This window comes from Schistocerca gregaria, unplaced genomic scaffold (genome assembly GCF_023897955.1).
Source record: "Schistocerca gregaria isolate iqSchGreg1 unplaced genomic scaffold, iqSchGreg1.2 ptg000169l, whole genome shotgun sequence".
NCBI lineage: Eukaryota > Metazoa > Arthropoda > Insecta > Orthoptera > Acrididae > Schistocerca > Schistocerca gregaria.
The window spans coordinates 11,986,149-12,004,802 of record NW_026061724.1 but is presented as its reverse complement, the minus strand read 5'-3'; positions in this window follow the sequence as shown (position 1 = coordinate 12,004,802).

Below are 18,654 nucleotides of genomic sequence, written 5' to 3'. Positions count from 1 at the left end.
CCACATGTTACAGAATGCCACCAGATGTGCATCTAAAACTACTACTGGTCTTCCAGGGAACGATCAAAGCGTAGCCTGTTTGAGAATTTTTCCCATGGAGGAAAGTGCGGATGGTGACTGTTGTCTTCACTCCCGATGCAATTTCTGTGTTTCATCGACACTTTGAAGGTCCACAGATTACAAAATGCCTCCAGATGTGCATCAGAAACTACTACTTCTCTTCCAGGGAACGATCAACGCGTAGACTGTTTCAGACATTACTCCCATGGAGGAAAGTACTCCTGGTGACTGTTGTATTCAATCCCGAGGCAATTTCTGTGATTCATCAACACTTTGAAGGTCCCCAGATTACAGAATGCTCCAGTTGTGCATCGGAAACTACCACTGGTCTTCCAGGGAACGATCAAAGCGTAGACTGTTTGAGAATTACTCCTATGGAGGAAAGTGCGAATGGTGACTGTTGTATTCAATCCCGATGCAATTTCTGTGTTTCATCAACACTCTGATCGTCCACAGATTACAGAATGCCTCTAGATGTGCAACGGTAACTACTACTGGTCTGCAAGGGAACGATCAAAGCGTAGAATGTTTCAGATATTACACCCATGGAGGAAAGTGCGCATGGTGACTGTTGTATTCAATCCCGAGGCAATTTCTGTGTTTCATCAACACTTTGAAGGTCCACAGATTACAGATTGTGTTCAGAAGTGCATCGATAACTACTACAGGTCTTCCAAATTGAAGCCTGTTTGAGAATTACTCTCAAGGAGGAAAGTTCGCTTTGTGGCTTTTGTATTCAATCCCGTTGCAATTTCTGTGTTTCATCAACATTCTGATAGTCCACAGATAGTCCACAGATTACAGAATGCCTTCAGATGTGCATCGGAAACTACTTCTGGTCTTCCAGGGTACGGTCAAAGAATAGACTGTTTGAGACATTACTCCCATGGAGGAATGTGCGCATGGTGACTGTTGAACCCAATCTCGATGCATTTCCTGTGTTTCATCAACACTCTGATAGTCCACAGATTACAGAATGCCTCCAGATGTGCATCGGAAACTACTACTGGTCTTCCTGGGAACGATCAAAGCGTAGACTGTCTGAGACAATACTCCAATGGAGGAAAGTGCGCATGGTGACTGTTGTATTCAATCCCGATGCAATTTCTGTGTTTCATCAACAGTCTGATAGTCCACAGATTACAGAATGCCTCCAGATGTGCATCGGAAACTACTACTGGTCTTCCAGGTAACGATCAAAGCGTAGACAGTTTGAGACATTACCCCCATAGAGGAAAGTGCGCATGGTGACTGCTGTATTCAATCCCGATGCAATTTCTGTGTTTCATCAACACTTTGAAGGTCCACAGTTTATAGAATGACTCCAGATGTGCATCGGAAACTACTACTGGTCTTCCAGGGAACGATCAAATCGTAGGCTGTTTGAGACATTACTCCCATGGAGGAAAGTGCTCATGGTGACTGTTGTATTCAATCCCGATGCAATTTCTGTGATTCATCAACACTCTGAAGGTCCACATGTTACAGAATGCCACCAGATGTGCATCTAAAACTACTACTGGTCTTCCAGGGAACGATCAAAGCGTAGCCTGTTTGAGAATTTTTCCCATGGAGGAAAGTGCGGATGGTGACTTTTGTCTTCACTCCCGATGCAATTTCTGTGTTTCATCGACACTTTGAAGGTCCACAGATTACAAAATGCCTCCAGATGTGCATCAGAAACTACTACTTTTCTTCCAGGGAACGATCAAAGCGTAGACTGTTTCAGACATTACTCCCATGGAGGAAAATACTCCTGGTGACTGTTGTATTCAATCCCGAGGCAATTTCTGTGATTCATCAACACTTTGAAGGTCCCCAGATTACAGAATGCTCCAGATGTGCATCGGAAACTACCACTGGTCTTCCAGGGAACGATCAAAGCGTAAACTCTTTGCGACATTACTCCCATGGAGAAAATGCACATGGTGACTGTTGTATTCATACCCGATGCATTTTCTGTTTTTCATCAACAGTCTGACAGTGCACAGAATACAGAATGCCCCGGATGTGCATCGTAAATTACTACTGGTCTTCCAGGGAACGATCCAAGCGTAGACTCTTTCAGACATTACTGCCATGATGGAAAGTGCGCATGGTGATTGTTGTATTCAATCCCGAGGCAATTTCTGTGTTTCTTCAACACTCTGACAGTCCACAGATTACAGAATGAATCCAGATGTGCATCGGAAACTACCACTGGTCTTCCAGGGACGATCAATGCGTAGACTGTTTGAGACATTACTCCCATGGAGGAAAGTGCGCATGGTGACTGTTGTATTCAATCCCGATGCAATTTCTGTGTTTCATCAACACTCTGATAGTCCACAGATTACAGAATGCCTCCAGATGTGCAACGGTAACTACTACTGGTCTGCAAGGGAACGATCAAAGCGTAGACTGTTTCAGATATTACACCCATAAGGGAAAGTGCGCATGGTGACTTTTGTATTCAATCCCGAGGCAATTTCTGTGTTTCATTAACACTTTGAAGGTCCACAGATTACAGATTGTGTCCAGAAGTGCATCGATAACTACTACTGGTCTTCCAGGGAACGATCAAACCGTAGACTGGATGAGATTTACTCCCATGGAGGAAAGTGCGCATGGTGACTGTTGTATTCAATCCCGATGCAATTTCTGTGTTTAATCAACACTCTGATAGTCCACAGATTACAGAATATATGCAGATGTGCATCGGAAACTACTTCTGGTCGTCCAGGGTAGATCAAAGAATAGACTGTGTGTGACATTACTACCATGGAGGAAAGTGCGCATGGTGCATGTTGTATTCAATCCCGATGCAATTTCTGTGTTTCATCTACACTCAGATTGTCCACAGATTACAGATTGTCTCCACATGTGCATCGGAAACTACTACTGGTCCTCCAGGGAACGATCAAAGCGTAGACTGTTTGGGACATTACACCCATGAGGAAAGTGCGCGTGGTGACTGTTGTATTCAGTCCCGATGCAATTTCTGTGTTTCATCAACACTCTGATTGTCCACAGATTACAGATTGTCTCCACATGTGCATCGGAAACTACTACTGGTCTTCCAGGGAACGATCAAAGCGTAGACTGTTTGGGACATTACACCCATGAGGAAAGTGCGCGTGGTGACTGTTGTATTCAGTCCCGATGCAATTTCTGTGTTTCATCAACACTCTGATAGTCCACAGATTACAGAATGCCTCCAGATGTGCATCGGAAACTACTACTGGTCTTCCAGGGAACGATCAAATCGTAGACTGTTTGAGACATTACTCCCATGGAGGAAAGTGCTCATGGTGACTGTTGTATTCAATCCCGATGCAATTTCTGAGTTTCATCAGCACTCTGATAGTCCACAGATTACAGAATGCCTCCAGATGTGCATCGGAAACTACTACTGGTCTTCCAGGGAACGATCAAAGCGTAGCCTGTTTGAGAATTAATCCCATTGAGGAAACTACGCATGGTGAGTGTTGTATTCACTCCCGATGCAATTTCTGTGTTTCATCAACACTTTGAAGGTCCACAGTTTACAGAATGACTCCAGATGTGCATCGGAAACTACTACTGGTCTTCCAGGGAACGATCAAAGCTTACACTGTCTGAGACATTACTCCCATGGAGGAAAGTGCGCATGGTGGCTTTTGTATTCAATCCCGTTGCAATTTCTGTGTTTCATCAACATTCTGGTAGTCCACAGATTACAGAATGCCTTCAGATGTGCATCGGAAACTACTTCTGGTGTTCCAGGGTACGATCTAATAATAGACCGTTTGAGACATTACTCCCATGGAGGAAAGTGCGCATGGTGACTGTTGTATTCAACCCCGATGCAATTTCTGTGTTTCATCAACACTCTGATAGTCCACAGTTTACAGAATGCCTCCAGATGTGCATCGGAAACTACTACTTGTCTTCCTGGGAACGATAAAAGCGTAGACTGTCTGAGACATTACTCCCATGGATTAAAGTGCGCATGGTGACTGTTGTATTCAATCCCGATGCAATTTCTGTGTTTCATCAACAGTCTGATAGTCCACAGATTACAGAATGCCTCCAGATGTGCATCGGAAACTACTACTGGTCTTCCTGGGAACGATCAAAGCGTAGACTGTCTGAGACAATACTCCCATGGAGGAAAGTGCGCATGGTGACTGTTGTATTCAATCCCGATGCAATTTCTGTGTTTCATCAACAGTCTGATAGTCCACAGATTACAGAATGCCTCCAGATGTGCATCGGAAACTACTACTGGTCTTCCAGGGAACGATCAAAGCGTAGACAGTTTGAGACATTACCCCCATAGAGGAAAGTGCGCATGGTGACTGCTGTATTCAATCCCGATGCAATTTCTGTGTTTCATCAACACTTTGAAGGTCCACAGTTTATAGAATGACTCCAGATGTGCATCGGAAACTACTACTGGTCTTCCAGGAAACGATCAAATCGTAGACTGTTTGAGACATTACTCCCATGGAGGAAAGTGCTCATGGTGACTGTTGCATTCAATCCCGATGCAATTTCTGTGATTCATCAACACTCTGAAGGTCCACATGTTACAGAATGCCACCAGATGTGCATCTAAATCTACTACTGGTCTTCCAGGGAACGATCAAAGCGTAGCCTGTTTGAGAATTTTTCCCATGGAGGAAAGTGCGGATGGTGACTGTTGTCTTCACTCCTGATGCAATTTCTGTGTTTCATCGACACTTTGAAGGTCCACAGATTACAAAATGCCTCCAGATGTGCATCAGAAACTACTACTTCTCTTCCAGGGAACGATCAAAGCGTGACTGTTTCAGACATTACTCCCATGGAGGAAAGTACTCCTGGTGACTGTTGTATTCAATCCCGAGGCAATTTCTGTGATTCATCAACACTTTGAAGGTCCCCAGATTACAGAATGCTCCAGATGTGCATCGGAAACTACCACTGGTCTTCCAGGGAACGATCAAAGCGTAGACTGTTTGAGAATTACTCCTATGGAGGAAAGTGCGAATGGTGACTGTTGTATTCAATCCCGATGCAATTTCTGTGTTTCATCAACACTCTGATCGTCCACAGATTACAGAATGCCTCTAGATGTGCAACGGTAACTACTACTGGTCTGCAAGGGAACAATCAAAGCGTAGAATGTTTCAGATATTACACCCATGGAGGAAAGTGCGCATGGTGACTGTTGTATTCAATCCCGAGGCAATTTCTGTGTTTCATCAACACTTTGAAGGTCCACAGATTACAGATTGTGTCCAGAAGTGCATCGATAACTACTACAGGTCTTCCAAATTGAAGCCTGTTTGAGAATTACTCTCAAGGAGGAAAGTTCGCTTTGTGGCTTTTGTATTCAATCCCGTTGCAATTTCTGTGTCTCATCAACATTCTGATAGTCCACAGATAGTCCACAGATTACAGAATGCCTTCAGATGTGCATCGGAAACTACTTCTGGTCTTCCAGGGTGCGGTCAAAGAATAGACTGTTTGAGACATTACTCCCATGGAGGAAAGTGCGCATGGTGCCTGCTGTATTCAATCCCGATGCTATTTCTGAGTTTCATCAACAGTCAGATAGTCCACAGATTACAGAAGGCCTCCAGATGTGTACCGGAAACTACTACTGGTCTTCAAGGGAACGATCAAAGGGTAAACTGTTTGAGACATTCCTCCCATGGAGGAAAGTGCGCATGGTGACTGTTGTATTCAATCCCGATGCAATTTCTTTGTTTCATCAACACTCAGATAGTCCACAGATTACAGAATGCCTCCAGATGTGCATCGGAAACTAACACTGGTCTTCCAGGGTACGATCAAGGCGTAGACTGTTTTAGACATTACTAACATGGAGGAAAGTGCAGATGGTGACTGTTGTAATTAATCCCGATGCATTTTCTGTGTTTCTACCACACTTTGAAGGTCCACAGATTACAGAATGCCTCGAGATGTGCATCGGAAACTACTTCTGGTCTTCCAGGGAACGATCAAAAAATAGACTGTTTGAGACATTACTCCCATGGAGGAAAGTGCGCATAGAGCCTGTTGTATTCAATCCCGATGCAATTTCTGTGTTTCATCAACAGTCTAATAGTCCACAGATTACAGAATGCCTCCAGATGTGCATCGGAAACTACTACTGGACTTCTAGGGAACGATCAAAGCGTAGACTTTTAGAGACAACACTCCCATTTAGGAAAGTGCTCACGGTGACTGTTGTATTCAATCCCGATGCAATTTCTGTTTTTCATCAACAGTCTGACAGTGCACAGAATACAGAATGCCCCGGATGTGCATCGTAAATTACTACTGGTCTTCCAGGGAACGATCCAAGCGTAGACTCTTTCAGACATTAATCCCATGATGGAAAGTGCGCATGGTGATTGTTGTATTCAATCCCGAGGCAATTTCTGTGTTTCATCAACACTCTGATAGTCCACAGATTACACATTGTCTCCAGATGTGCATCGGAAACTACTACTGGTCTCCCAGGGGACGATCTAAGCGTAGACAGTTTGAGACATTACTCCCATGGAGGAAATTGCGCATGGTGACTGTTGTATTCAATCCCGATGCAATTTCTGTGTTTCATCAGCACTCTGATCATCCACACATTACAGAATGCCTCCAGATGTGCATCGGAAGCTACTACTGGTCTTCCAGGGAACGATCAAAGCGTAGACTGTTTGAGACATTACTCCCATGGAGGAAATTGCGCATGGTGACTGTTGTATTCAATCCCGATGCAATTTCTGTGTTTCTTCAACACTCTGACAGTCCACAGATTACAGAATGAATCCAGATGTGCATCGGAAACTACCACTGGTCTTCCAGGGACGATCAATGCGTAGACTGTTTGAGACATTACTCCCATGGAGGAAAGTGCGCATGGTGACTGTTGTATTCAATCCCGATGCAATTTCTGTGTTTCATCAACACTCTGGTAGTCCACAGATTACAGATTGTCTCCAGATGTGCATCGGAAACTACTACTGGTCTTCCAGGGAACGATCAAAGCGTAGCCTGTTGAGAATTACTCCCATGGAGGAAAGTTCGGATGGTGACTGTTGTATTCACTCCCGATGCAATTTCTGTGTTCCAGCAACACTTTGAAGGTCCACAGATTACAGAATGCCTCCAGATGTGCATTGGAAACTACTACTGGTCTTCCTGGAAACGATCAAAGCGTAGACTGTCTGAGACATTACTCCCATGGAGGAAAGTGCGCATGGTGGCTTTTGTATTCAATCCCGTTACAACTTCTGTGTTTCATGAACATTCTGATACTCCACAGATTACAGAATGTCTTCAGATGTGCGTTGGAAACTACTTCTGGTCTTAAAGTGTACGATCAAAAATAGACTGTTTGAAACATTACTCACATGAAGGAATGTGCGCATGGTGACTTTTGTATTCAGTCCCGATGCAATTTATGTGTTTCATCAACACTCTGATCGTCCACAGATTACAGAATGCCTCTAGATGTGCAACGGTAACTACTACTGGTCTGCAAGGGAACGATCAAAGCGTAGAATGTTTCAGATATTACACCCATGGAGGAAAGTGCGCATGGTGACTGTTGTATTCAATCCCGAGGCAATTTCTGTGTTTCATCAACACTTTGAAGGTCCACAGATTACAGATTGTGTTCAGAAGTGCATCGATAACTACTACAGGTCTTCCAAATTGAAGCCTGTTTGAGAATTACTCTCAAGGAGGAAAGTTCGCTTTGTGGCTTTTGTATTCAATCCCGTTGCAATTTCTGTGTTTCATCAACATTCTGATAGTCCACAGATAGTCCACAGATTACAGAATGCCTTCAGAGGTGCATCGGAAACTACTTCTGGTCTTCCAGGGTACGGTCAAAGAATAGACTGTTTGAGACATTACTCCCATGGAGGAATGTGCGCATGGTGACTGTTGAACCCAATCTCGATGCATTTCCTGTGTTTCATCAACACTCTGATAGTCCACAGATTACAGAATGCCTCCAGATGTGCATCGGAAACTACTACTGGTCTTCCTGGGAACGATCAAAGCGTAGACTGTCTGAGACAATACTCCCATGGAGGAAAGTGCGCATGGTGACTGTTGTATTCAATCCCGATGCAATTTCTGTGTTTCATCAACAGTCTGATAGTCCACAGATTACAGAATGCCTCCAGATGTGCATCGGAAACTACTACTGGTCTTCCAGGTAACGATCAAAGCGTAGACAGTTTGAGACATTACCCCCATAGAGGAAAGTGCGCATGGTGACTGCTGTATTCAATACCGATGCAATTTCTGTGTTTCATCAACACTTTGAAGGTCCACAGTTTATAGAATGACTCCAGATGTGCATCGGAAACTACTACTGGTCTTCCAGGGAACGATCAAATCGTAGGCTGTTTGAGACATTACTCCCATGGAGGAAAGTGCTCATGGTGACTGTTGTATTCAATCCCGATGCAATTTCTGTGATTCATCAACACTCTGAAGGTCCACATGTTACAGAATGCCACCAGATGTGCATCTAAAACTACTACTGGTCTTCCAGGGAACGATCAAAGCGTAGCCTGTTTGAGAATTTTTCCCATGGAGGAAAGTGCGGATGGTGACTTTTGTCTTCACTCCCGATGCAATTTCTGTGTTTCATCGACACTTTGAAGGTCCACAGATTACAAAATGCCTCCAGATGTGCATCAGAAACTACTACTTCTCTTCCAGGGAACGATCAAAGCGTAGACTGTTTCAGACATTACTCCCATGGAGGAAAATACTCCTGGTGACTGTTGTATTCAATCCCGAGGCAATTTCTGTGATTCATCAACACTTTGAAGGTCCCCAGATTACAGAATGCTCCAGATGTGCATCGGAAACTACCACTGGTCTTCCAGGGAACGATCAAAGCGTAAACTCTTTGCGACATTACTCCCATGGAGAAAATGCACATGGTGACTGTTGTATTCATACCCGATGCATTTTCTGTTTTTCATCAACAGTCTGACAGTGCACAGAATACAGAATGCCCCGGATGTGCATCGTAAATTACTACTGGTCTTCTAGGGAACGATCCAAGCGTAGACTCTTTCAGACATTACTGCCATGATGGAAAGTGCGCATGGTGATTGTTGTATTCAATCCCGAGGCAATTTCTGTGTTTCTTCAACACTCTGACAGTCCACAGATTACAGAATGAATCCAGATGTGCATCGGAAACTACCACTGGTCTTCCAGGGACGATCAATGCGTAGACTGTTTGAGACATTACTCCCATGGAGGAAAGTGCGCATGGTGACTGTTGTATTCAATCCCGATGCAATTTCTGTGTTTCATCAACACTCTGGTAGTCCACAGATTACAGATTGTCTCCAGATGTGCATCGGAAACTACTACTGGTCTTCCAGGGAACGATCAAAGCGTAGCCTGTTGAGAATTACTCCCATGGAGGAATGTGCGGATGGTGACTGTTGTATTCACTCCCGATGCAATTTCTGTGTTCCAGCAACACTTTGAAGGTCCACAGATTACAGAATGCCTCCAGATGTGCATCGGAAACTACTACTGGTCTTCCTGGAAACGATCAAAGCGTAGACTGTCTGAGACATTACTCCCATGGAGGAAAGTGCGCATGGTGGCTTTTGTATTCAATCCCGTTACAACTTCTGTGTTTCATGAACATTCTGATACTCCACAGATTACAGAATGTCTTCAGATGTGCGTTGGAAACTACTTCTGGTCTTAAAGGGTACGATCAAAAATAGACTGTTTGAAACATTACTCACATGAAGGAATGTGCGCATGGTGACTTTTGTATTCAGTCCCGATGCAATTTATGTGTTTCATCAACACTCTGATAGTCCACATTTTACAGAATGCCTTCAGATGTGCATCGGAAACTTTTACTGGTCTTCCAGGGAACGATCAAAGCGTAGACTGTTTGAGACATTACTCCCATGGAGGAAAGTACTCATGGTGACTGTTGTATTCAATCCCGATGCAATTTCTTTGTTTCATCAGCACCCTGATAGTCCACAGATTACAGAATGCCTCCAGATGTGCATCGGAAACTACTACTGGTCTTCCAGGGAACGATCAAATCTTAGACTGTTATATACATTACTCCCATGGAGGAAAGTGCGCATAGTAACTGCTGTATTCAATTCCGATGCAATTTATGTGCCTCATCAACACTCTGATACTCCACAGATTACAGAATGCCCCCAGATGTGCATCGGAAACTACCACTGGTCTTCCAGGGACGAACAAAGCGTAGACACTTTGAGACATTACTCCCATGGAGGAAAGTGAGCATGGTGACTGATGTATTCAATCCCGATGCAATTTCTGTGTTTCATTAACACTCTGATAGTCCACAGATTACAGATTGTCTCCAGATGTGCATCGGAAACTACTACAGGTCTTCCAGGGAACGATCAAAGCGTAGACTGTTAGAGACGTTACTCCAATGTGGGAAAGTGCGCATGGTGACTTGTATTCAATTACGATGCAATTTCTGAGTTTCATCAGCACGCTGATAGTCCACAGATTACAGAATGCCTCCAGATATGCATCGGAAACTACTTCTGGTCTTCCACGGTACGATCAAAAATAGACTGTTTGAAACATTACTCCTATGGACGAATGTGCGCATGGTGACTGTTGTATTCAATCCCGAGGCAATTTCTGTGATTCATCAACACTTTGAAGGTCCACAGATTACAAAATGCCTCCAGATGTGCACTGGAAACTACTACTGGTCTTCCAGGGAACGATCAAGGAATAGACTGTTTGAGAATTACTCCAATGGAGGAAAGTGCGAATGGTGACTGTTGTATTCAATCCCGATGCAATTTCTGTGTTTCATCAACACTCTGATAGTCTACAGATTACAGAATGCCTCCAGATGTGCATCGGAAACTACTACTGGTCTTCCAGGGAACGATCAAAGCGTAGACTGTTAGAGACATTACTCCAATGTAGGAAAGTGCTCATGGTGACTGCTGTATTCAATCCCGATGCAATTTCTGAGTTTCATCAACAGTCAGATAGTCCACAGATTACAGAAGGCCTCCAGATGAGTACCGGAAACTACTACTGGTCTTCCAGGGAATGATCAAAGCTTAGACTGTTTGAGACATTACTACCATAGAGGAAAGTGCAAATGGTGACTGTTGTATTCAATCCCGAGGCAATTTCTGTGTTTCATCAACACTCTGATAGTCCACAGATTACAGAATGCCTCCAGACGTGCATCGGATATTACTACAGTTCTTCCAGGGAACGATCAAAGCGTAGACTGTTTGAGACAATACTCCTATGGAGGAAAGGGCCCATTTTGACTGTTATATTCAATCCCGATGCAATTTCTGTGTTTCATCAACACTCTGATAGTCCACAGATTACAGAATTCCTCCAGATGTGCATCGGAAACTACTACTGGTCTTCCAGGGAACGATCAAAGCGTAAACTCTTTGCGACATTACTCCCATGGAGAAAATGCACATGGTGACTGTTGTATTCATACCCGATGCATTTTCTGTTTTTCATCAACAGTCTGACGGTGCACAGAATACAGAATGCCCCGGATGTGCATCGTAAATTACTACTGGTCTTCCAGGGAACGATCCAAGCGTAGACTCTTTCAGACATTACTGCCATGATGGAAAGTGCGCATGGTGATTGTTGTATTCAATCCCGAGGCAATTTCTGTGTTTCATCAACACTCTGATAGTCCACAGATTACACATTGTCTCCAGATGTGCATCGGAAACTACTACTGGTCTCCCAGGGGACGATCAAAGCGTAGACTGTCTGAGACATTACACCCATGAGGAAAGTGCGCATGGTGACTGATGTATTCAGTCCCGATGCAATTTCTGTGTTTCATCAACACTCTGATAGTCCACAGATTACAGAATGCCTCGAGATGTGCATCGGAAACTACTACTGGTCTTCAAGGGAACGATCAAAGCGTAGACAGTTTGAGACATTACTCCCATGGAGGAAATTGCGCATGGTGACTGTTGTATTCAATCCCGATGCAATTTCTGTGTTTCATCAGCACTCTGATCATCCACACATTACAGAATGCCTCCAGATGTGCATCGGAAGCTACTACTGGTCTTCCAGGGAACGATCAAAGCGTAGACTGTTTGAGACATTACTCCCATGGAGGAAATTGCGCATGGTGACTGTTGTATTCAATCCCGATGCAATTTCTGTGTTTCTTCAACACTCTGACAGTCCACAGATTACAGAATGAATCCAGATGTGCATCGGAAACTACCACTGGTCTTCCAGGGACGATCAATGCGTAGACTGTTTGAGACATTACTCCCATGGAGGAAAGTGCGCATGGTGACTGTTGTATTCAATCCCGATGCAATTTCTGTGTTTCATCAACACTCTGGTAGTCCACAGATTACAGATTGTCTCCAGATGTGCATCGGAAACTACTACTGGTCTTCCAGGGAACGATCAAAGCGTAGCCTGTTGAGAATTACTCCCATGGAGGAAAGTGCGGATGGTGACTGTTGTATTAACTCCCGATGCAATTTCTGTGTTCCAGCAACACTTTGAAGGTCCACAGATTACAGAATGCCTCCAGATGTGCATCGGAAACTACTACTGGTCTTCCTGGAAACGATCAAAGCGTAGACTGTCTGAGACATTACTCCCATGGAGGAAAGTGCGCATGGTGGCTTTTGTATTCAATCCCGTTACAACTTCTGTGTTTCATGAACATTCTGATACTCCACAGATTACAGAATGTCTTCAGATGTGCGTTGGAAACTACTTCTGGTCTTAAAGGGTACGATCAAAAATAGACTGTTTGAAACATTACTCACATGAAGGAATGTGCGCATGGTGACTTTTGTATTCAGTCCCGATGCAATTTATGTGTTTCATCAACACTCTGATAGTCCACATTTTACAGAATGCCTTCAGATGTGCATCGGAAACTTTTACTGGTCTTCCAGGGAACGATCAAAGCGTAGACTGTTTGAGACATTACTCCCATGGAGGAAAGTACTCATGGTGACTGTTGTATTCAATCCCGATGCAATTTCTTTGTTTCATCAGCACTCTGATAGTCCACAGATTACAGAATGCCTCCAGATGTGCATCGGAAACTACTACTGGTCTTCCAGGGAACGATCAAATCTTAGACTGTTATATACATTACTCCCATGGAGGAAAGTGCGCATGGTAACTGCTGTATTCAATTCCGATGCAATTTATGTGCTTCATCAACACTCTGATACTCCACAGATTTCAGAATGCCCCCAGATGTGCATCGGAAACTACCACTGGTCTTCCAGGGACGAACAAAGCGTAGACACTTTGAGACATTACTCCCATGGAGGAAAGTGCGCATGGTGACTGATGTATTCAATCCCGATGCAATTTCTGTGTTTCATTAACACTCTGATAGTCCAAAGATTACAGATTGTCTCCAGATGTGCATCGGAAACTACTACAGGTCTTCCAGGGAACGATCAAAGCGTAGACTGTTAGAAACGTTACTCCAATGTGGGAAAGTGCGCATGGTGACTTGTATTCAATTACGATGCAATTTCTGAGTTTCATCAGCACGCTGATAGTCCACAGATTACAGAATGCCTCCAGATATGCATCGGAAACTACTTCTGGTCTTCCACGGTACGATCAAAAATAGACTGTTTGAAACATTACTCCCATGGACGAATGTGCGCATGGTGACTGTTGTATTCAATCCCGAGGCAATTTCTGTGATTCATCAACACTTTGAAGGTCCACAGATTACAAAATGCCTCCAGATGTGCACTGGAAACTACTACTGGTCTTCCAGGGAACGATCAAGGAATAGACTGTTTGAGAATTACTCCCATGGAGGAAAGTGCGAATGGTGACTGTTGTATTCAATCCCGATGCAATTTCTGTGTTTCATCAACACTCTGATAGTCTACAGATTACAGAATGCCTCCAGATGTGCATCGGTAACTACTACTGGTCTTCCAGGGAACGATCAAAGCGTAGACTGTTAGAGACATTACTCCAATGTAGGAAAGTGCTCATGGTGACTGCTGTATTCAATCCCGATGCAATTTCTGAGTTTCATCAACAGTCAGATAGTCCACAGATTACAGAAGGCCTCCAGATGTGTACCGGAAACTACTACTGGTCTTCCAGGGAACGATCAAAGCTTAGACTGTTTGAGACATTACTACCATAGAGGAAAGTGCAAATGGTGACTGTTGTATTCAATCCCGATGCAATTTCTGTGTTTCATCAACACTCTGATAGTCCACAGATTACAGAATTCCTCCAGATGTGCATCGGAAACTACTACTGGTCTTCCAGGGAACGATCAAAGCGTAAACTCATTGCGACATTACTCCCATGGAGAAAATGCACATGGTGACTGTTGTATTCATACCCGATGCATTTTCTGTGTTTCATCAACACTCCGATAGTCCACAGATTACAGAATGCCTCCAGATGTGCATCGGAAACTACTACTGGTCTTCCTTGGAACGATCAAAGCGTAGACTGTTTGAGACATTACTCCCATTTAGGAAAATGCGCATGGTTACTGTTGTATTCAATCCCGATGCAATTCCTGTGTTTCATCAACAGTCTGATAGTCCACAGATTACAGAATACCTCCAGATGTGCATCGTAAACTACTACTGGTCTTCCTGGGAACGATCAAAGCGTAGACTGTTTCAGACTTTACTCACATGAAGGAAAGTGCGCATGGCGACTGTTGTATTCAATCCCGATGCAATTTCTGTGGTTCATCAACACTTTGAAGTTCCACAAATTACAGAATGCCAGCAGATGTGCATCGGAAACTACTACTGGTCTTCCAAGGATCGATCAAAGCGTAGCCTGTTTGAGAATTACTCCCATGGAGAAATGTGCGGATGGTGACTGTTGTATTCAATCCCGATGCAATTTCTGTGTTTCATCAGCACTCTGATAGTCCATAGATTACAGAATGCCTCCAGATGTGAATCGGAAACTACTACTGGTCTTCCAGGGAACGATCAAAGCGTAGACTGTTTGAGACATTACTCCCATGGAGAAAAGTGCGCATGGTGACTGTTGTATTCAATTCCGATGCAATTTCTGTGTTTCATCAACAGTCTGATAGTCCACAGATTACAGAATGCCTCCAGATGTGCATCGGAAACTACTACTGTACTTCTAGGGAACGATCAAATCGTATACCTTTTGAGACAACACTCCCATAGAGCAAAGTGCGCATGGTGACTGTTGTATTCAATCCCGTCGCAATTTTAGTGTTTTATCAACACTCTGATTGTCCATAGATTACAGAATGCCTCCAGATGTCCATTGGAAACTACTACTGGTCTTCCACGGAACGATCAAATGGTAGACTGTTAGAGACATTATTCCCACGGAGGAAAGTGCGCATGGTGACTGTTGTATTCATCCCGATGCAATTTCTGTGTTTCATCAACACTTTGAAGGTCCACAGATTACAGAATGCCTCCAGATGTGCATCGGAAACTACTACTGGTTTTCCAGGGAACGATAGAAGCGTAGACTGTTTCAGACATTTCTCCCATGGAGCAAAGTGCGCATGGTGAGTGTTGTACTCAATCCCGATGCATTTTCAGTGTTTCATAAACACTCTGAGAGCCCACAGATTACAGAATGCCTCCAGATGTGCATCGGAAACTACTACTGGTCTTCCTGGAAACGATCAAAGCGTAGACTGTCTGAGACATTACTCCCATGGAGGAAAGTGCGCAAGGTGGCTTTTGTATTCAATCCCGTTACAACTTCTGTGTTTCATTAACATTCTGATAGTCCACAGATTACAGAATGCCTTCAGATGTGCGTTGGAAACTACTTCTGATCTTAAAGGGTACGATCAAAAATAGACTGTTTGAAACATTACTCACATGGAGGAATGTGCGCATGGTTACTTTTGTATTCAGTCCCGATGCAATTTATGTGTTTCATCAACACTCTGATAGTCCACAGATTACAGAATGCCTTCAGATGTGCATCGGAAACTTTTACTGGTCTTCCAGGGAACGATCAAAGCGTAGACAGTTTGAGACATTACTCCCATGGAGGAAAGTGCTCATGGTGACTGTTGTATTCAATCCCGATGCAATTTCTTTGTTTCATCAGAACTCTGATAATCCACAGATTACAGAATGCCTCCAGATATGCATCGGAAACTACATCTGGTCTTCCATGGTACGATCAATAATAGACTGTTTGAAACATTACTCCCATGGACGAATGTGCGCATGGTGACTGTTGTATTCAATCCCCAGGCAATTTCTGTGATTCATCAACACTTTGAAGGTCCACAGATTACAGAATGCCTCCAGATGTGCATCGGAAACTACTACTGGTCTTCCAGGGAACGATCAAGGAATAGACTGTTTGAGAATTACTCCCATGGAGGAAAGTGCGAATGGTGACTGTTGTATTCAATCCCGATGCAATTTCTGTGTTTCATCAACACTCTGGTAGTCTACAGATTACAGAATGCCTCCAGATGTGCATCGGAAGCTACTACTGGTCTTCCTGGGAACGATCAAAGCGTAGACTGTCTGAGACAATACTCCCATGGAGGAAAGTGCGCATGGTGACTGTTGTATTCTATCCCAATGCAATTTCTGTGTTTCATTAACACTCCGATAGTCCGCAGATTACAAAATGCCTCCAGATGTGCATCGGAAACTACTTCTGGTCTTCCATTGTACGATCAAAGAATAGACTGTTTGAGACATTACTCCCATGGAGGAAAGTGCGCATGGTGGCAGTTGTATTCAATCCCGATGCAATTTCTGTGTTTCATCAACACTTTGAAGGTCCACAGATTACAGAATGCCACCAGATGTGCATCGGAAACTACTACTGGTCTTCCAGGGAACGATCAAAGCGTAGACTGTTTGAGAATTACCCCCATGGAGGAAAGTGCGAATGGTGACTGTTCTATTCAATCCCGAGGCAATTTCTGTGTTTCATCAACACTCAGATTGTCCACAGATTACAGAATGCCTCCAGATGTGCATCGGAAACTAACACTGGTCTTCCTGGGAACGATCACAGCGTAGACTGTTTGAGACATTACTCCCATGGAGGAAAGTGCGCATGGTGGCAGTTGTATTCAATCCCGATGCAATTTCTGTGTTTCATCAACACTTTGAAGGTCCACAGATTACAGAATGCCACCAGATGTGCATCGGAAACAACTACTGGTCTTCCAGGGAACGATCAAAGTGTAGCCTGTTTGAGAATTACTCCCATGTAGGAAAGTGCGGATGGTGACTGTTGTATTCACTCCAGATGCAATTTCTGTGTTTCATCAACACTCTGATAGTCCACAGATTACAGAATGGCTCCAGATGTGCATCGGAAACTGCTACTGATCTTCCAGGGAACGATCAAAGCGTAGACTGTTTCAGACATTACTCCCATGGAGGATAGTGCGCATGGTGACAGTTGTATTCAATCCCGAGGCAATTTCTGTGATTCATCAACACTTTGAAGGTCTACAGATTACAGAATACCTCCATATGTGCATCGAAAACTACTACTGGACTTCCAGGGAACGATCAAAGCGTAGACTGTTTGAGAATTACCCCCATGGAGGAAAGTGCGAATGGTGACTGTTCTATTCAATCCCGAGGCAATTTCTGTGTTTCATCAACACTCAGATTGTCCACAGATTACAGAATGCCTCCAGATGTGCATCGGGAACTAACACTGGTCTTCCAGGGAACGATCGAAGCGTAGACTGTTTGAGACATTAGTAACATGGAGGAAAGTGCGGATGGTGACTGTTGTATTCGATCCCGAGGCAATTTCTGTGTTTCATCAACACTTTGAAGGTCCACAGATTACAGAATGCCTCCAGATGTGCATCAAAAACTACTACTGGACTTCCAGTGAACGATCAAAGCGTAGACTGTTTGAGAATTACCCCCATGGAGGAAAGTGCGAATGGTGACTGTTGTATTCAATCCCGATGCAATTTCTGTGTTTCATCAACACTCTGATAGTCCACAGATTACAGAATTCCTCCAGATGTGCATCGAAAACTACTTCTGGTCTTCCAGGGAACGATCAAAGAATACACTGTTTAAGTCATTACTTCCATGGAGGAAAGTGCGCATGGTGCCTGTTGTATACAATCCCGATGAAATTTCTGTGTTTCATCAACAGTCTGATAGTCCACAGATAACAGAATGCCTCCAGATGTGCATCGGAAACTACTACTGGTCTTACAGTGAACGATCAAAGCGTAGACTGTTTGAGACATTAGTAACATGGAGGAAAGTGCGCATGGTGCCTGTTGTATTCAATCCCGATGCAATTTCTGTGTTTCATCGACCCTTTGAAGGTCCACGGATTACAGAATGCCTCCAGATTTGCATCGGAAACTACTACTGGTCTTCCAGGGAACGATAAAAGCGTAGACTGTTTGAAACATTGCTCCCATGCAGGAAGGTGCGCATGGTGCCTGTTGTATTCAATCCCGATGCAATTTCTGTGTTTCATCAACACTCTGATAGTCCAAAGAATAGTGAATGCCTCCAGATGTGGATCGCTAACTACTACTGGTCTTCAAGGGAATGATCAAATTGTAGA